This window comes from Coptis chinensis, chromosome 7 (genome assembly GCF_015680905.1).
Source record: "Coptis chinensis isolate HL-2020 chromosome 7, ASM1568090v1, whole genome shotgun sequence".
NCBI lineage: Eukaryota > Viridiplantae > Streptophyta > Magnoliopsida > Ranunculales > Ranunculaceae > Coptis > Coptis chinensis.
This window is the reverse complement of record NC_141462.1, coordinates 54,388,421-54,392,421: the sequence shown is the minus strand read 5'-3', so window position 1 is coordinate 54,392,421 and position 4,001 is coordinate 54,388,421. Positions and strand designations below refer to the sequence as shown.

At 37.5% G+C, this 4,001-nt stretch overlaps 1 long non-coding RNA gene across 1 annotated transcript; it reads right to left on the bottom strand.

Moving 5' to 3' along the window:
- Positions 1 to 403: 403 nt before the first annotated feature.
- Positions 404 to 1,616, bottom strand: LOC147487983 (uncharacterized). Its single transcript, XR_015203152.1, has 3 exons — positions 1,561 to 1,616; positions 1,339 to 1,473; positions 404 to 658 (listed from the first exon to the last, which is right to left on the bottom strand). It is a non-coding gene; the product is annotated as an uncharacterized LOC147487983 (long non-coding RNA).
- Between the last annotated feature and the right edge of the window lie 2,385 nt (positions 1,617 to 4,001).

Below are 4,001 nucleotides of genomic sequence, written 5' to 3'. Positions count from 1 at the left end.
TTTTGTGACGCTAAATAGGCGTCACAATTTAGGCGTCTCAATTTGCGTCACAAAAATTTATGACGGCATTTTGGCGTCAGTAATTTGTGACGGCATTTTGGCATCAGTAATTTTGTGACGGTATTTTGAATTTGTGACGGCATTTTGGCGTCAGTAATATTGTGACGGTATTTTGAATTTGTGACGGCATTTCGGCATCAATAATTTTGTGACGGTATTTTGAATTTGTGACGGCATTATGGCGTCACAAAATATATTTTAGAAAAAAAAATAATAATTGGTTGCAATACATCCACCGGTGGATATATAGCAACCAATTATTATTATTATTATTATTATTCAAGATGCAACTAGCCCTAGCCACCACCGGTTGGTATATGAACTAGCCAAGATGCAATTCTTTTAAAAAACAGTCAATTCCATAAAATACACAATTACACCGTCAATCCCATTCAAGAATAAAACATTCATTCCATCACTCAAAATTATCAAGTTACTTGTAAACACCAAGTACTTCAATTTTTCAAGCGAAAAAGTACATTACATTATGCTTACAACTAGCTAGAAAGAAAGTCTTCTTATTAGAAAGTGTCCAAATGGCAATATCAACCACCTCCATCCTTCAAGGTTGGCAACAAACAAATGCCACATGCATTACCTGTTTCATTTAACAAAAGAGTTTAGATAGACTTCTACCTTAAAATGTAACGAGAGATATATACAACAATAGGTTGACTTATACTAATTAAAACTAAGTGACATAGTTTCTAGTCTACCAAATTAGTAACATAGCAAGAAGGTAACCATGCCACTAGGATATCAAAGAAGCTATAGGCCATTACTATTTGACAACACAACACTAATACACAGTAAAGCACCTATGGGAGCCTCTTTAGCCCTAGAAGCTATATGAACAACAAGGTGACATATATACAACTAAACGGGTATTGCCTCTACCTTCTAGTATATAGGCTGGTGTCGTAAGACATGGAAATTAGCTTACATTAATAAGATGGTGTATCACACAATTTAATTTGCTTTTTCTTGTTCATTTTTTATCCTTAAAACAAAATTTCATGGAAACACACAAAGATCACATAAAGAATGTCCTAAACTACCATTGCCCCTTGCACCCTCCACGGCTAACCTGAGCACTAGTTACAGATTATGTGGTCCGCTAGCAGAGACCATGGGAACCCCAAAGTAAAGCAGAAACTTGGCAAAAAACTAAACATAGAAGTAGCAACTACTGACTACAATTATCTCACAACAGAAACCCAAGAAAAAACAATGTGTTTGCAACTAGCCATATATATCACCATACAAAACATTGCCTACCTCTCGACTTGCACGATTTCCAATATATACAATAACATTCAAATCAGGGAGCCACTTCTTAAACTCTTTCTCCCAGTTGGACAAAGTCGACAGTGGTACAACAACAAGAAAATGCCCATGGATTTGTTGAGCATTCTGCAGAAAATTCAAAAGATATTCTTGAGAAAAAGAGGGTATAACTGAAGGTTAAAAGCCATATCATAAAGAACCTAAAGATCATACCTGAAGAAAACCTAGCATGGAAACGGAATGAACGGTTTGCCAAGACCCATCTCATCGGCAAAATTACATTTGTATCATTCCTCCAACCGTCACAAACAAACCAGCGATTACCATATTACTAAGGATGTTGCTAATTACCTATACATCACTCCCCGAAGGTGGATATAGCATACCACGTAACCAGAAAGTTTAAGCCCTCAAGCTGATAATCTCGAAGTTTTCCTCCTTTCAACCATTCAGTTTGTTCATCAAGCTTTCAAGACTAGCTAAACAAGAGTGGAAAAGAAATTTAAAACAGGTTGCGAAAACAAGCGATGCTATCATGACTTATGTACCAAAGGCTTTTGATACTTAGCCCTTCACGTAAAGAACTAAACACCAAGGGCACTAGCAAATGGGCACTAAGCGGTCCATGGCAGCAGTGAGACACCAAAGCGACACCCGAGCGGCGGCATCAACACCTAGCGGCAGCAGCGGGGCCCAACAAATGACACCACCACCACCACCACCGGCACCGAATAACAACAACAAGCGGGCACCCAAAGAATCGACACCACCACCGGCGGAGCGAAGCAACAAAGCACCAGTCCATGGCAGCAGCAGGTTTCCTCGAGCTACTTTGTTCACTTAATGAAGTTCTATCTTCAAAAATGATTATATTAGATTGACTTTATGCAAATAAAAGATCCATATGGAAATTTTGGCAAATTCATCAAAAAGACTTCTACATCGGAGTACCTATAAACCAAGAAAACTGAATAAAAAATAAATCACAAAAATATTGCATATACCTGTAAGTGGTTGCATGCCAAATTCGAAACAGTCCATCCTCAAAACCACGTGATAATTATAGGAAGTTCGGGATGGAAACAAAAGCTGCTAAAACATTGTGTGTATGGCCTTCTAGTGTCCGAACACAACTTTTGGTTTGGTAGTCCCACACCTGTTTCCATCCAGTTTACCAAAAACAAGTTTTAAATTATCACGGTTAAATTTAGGCAGATCGAGCCAAACCTTAGCGATTATGATCATCGAACCCGATAATGAGATACGGCCTATCCCCGCCCGTGAAGTAATCACCACAGTTCACCCCTTTCATATGTGCATCTAAAGAAAAAAAAAATGTGGGTCGGGTGATCCAAGATTCCAAATCTAAACCATAAGAATCCATTAGATAGCCAATAGAGACTCGCATAAATATATATTCCAGACATAACAAGATAAAATGTTACAGCTCAAAACATGCTACTATAATGAAAAGTTTAGAATACCTTGATAGTGCGAATAAGAGACGCACATGCAAAAGTGTTGGTGTCTTTCGGATTAAAAGTGACATGCATCACATAGTGTGAATGTCCTTCAAAAATATGAGTGCACATCAAACCTTTATCCCAATCCCAGAGCCTAACAAGCGTGTCATCAGGCGCGCGGACAATACATATGGAAGTGTCGGATGGACCGCAATACATCTGATGTAGTCCGTGTGTGCTTCAAATACTACTTTATCCATCGTATTGTAATTATACACACGGATAAACATATCATCAGATCCAGCAACAACACATTGCTTTCTCGCGATAAATTTCGAGGAATAATGCACTGCAAACCCATCATAAATTCTAAATATCCACAAGCTGTAAAATGTAAAAATGAGACAAATAAAGTGACATACCTGGTAACTCCGTGACCTCAAATTTCACAATTGTCTGGAATAATAACAATAGTTTAAATTTATCAACGCCTAGAATATATCTAAAAATGAAATATTCACTGGATTGGACCTTATATTAAGTAAAAGCTAATATTTTAGATCTTAAGGAGAAAATGTGTCGGAGGAGAATTCGACAAAATTTCTCAAAAGGACAAAGAAAGTGTACAACACTGGTTATCTTGCAGAGGACTAATGCTTATCAAAAACCAAAAACATAAATAAACAAAGATCATCTCAACCGGGTCAAATATCCATTATGAAAGAAACACCGAAAGCATGTCACGCGAGATGGTTTTGGATTTGTACAATTAGAACAACAAACTAAAGAACAAGGCGTTAGGATTACCACTAAGAAATAGCTTCCTATGAAATCTCACCGAAAAGAACAAAGACCCAAAAGAGACTAGAGTGACAAATGTAAGACTGAAGGGTGAGAAAGCAAATGAAATAACAAAACAAGCTAAGAATCCAAAAAAAAACAATCGCAAAGATTTCAAAGATCATGTGGTCAAACCGTCTTCTTTGCTTAGGCATTTATGCCTAAGGCAGAAATTTTCATTTCACATTCAGCCATGAGGAAAGACCTCAGACTTTCCCACACGTACCATAGGCTTTCTTGTGAAAAGCAAACATCTAGGGCCAACTACTTAAGGGCAGCAAATAGCATTCTTCTATCTATTTTACATGTGGCCCTCCGTCTAAAAAGATTAAACATTTATCTTCTATCTAT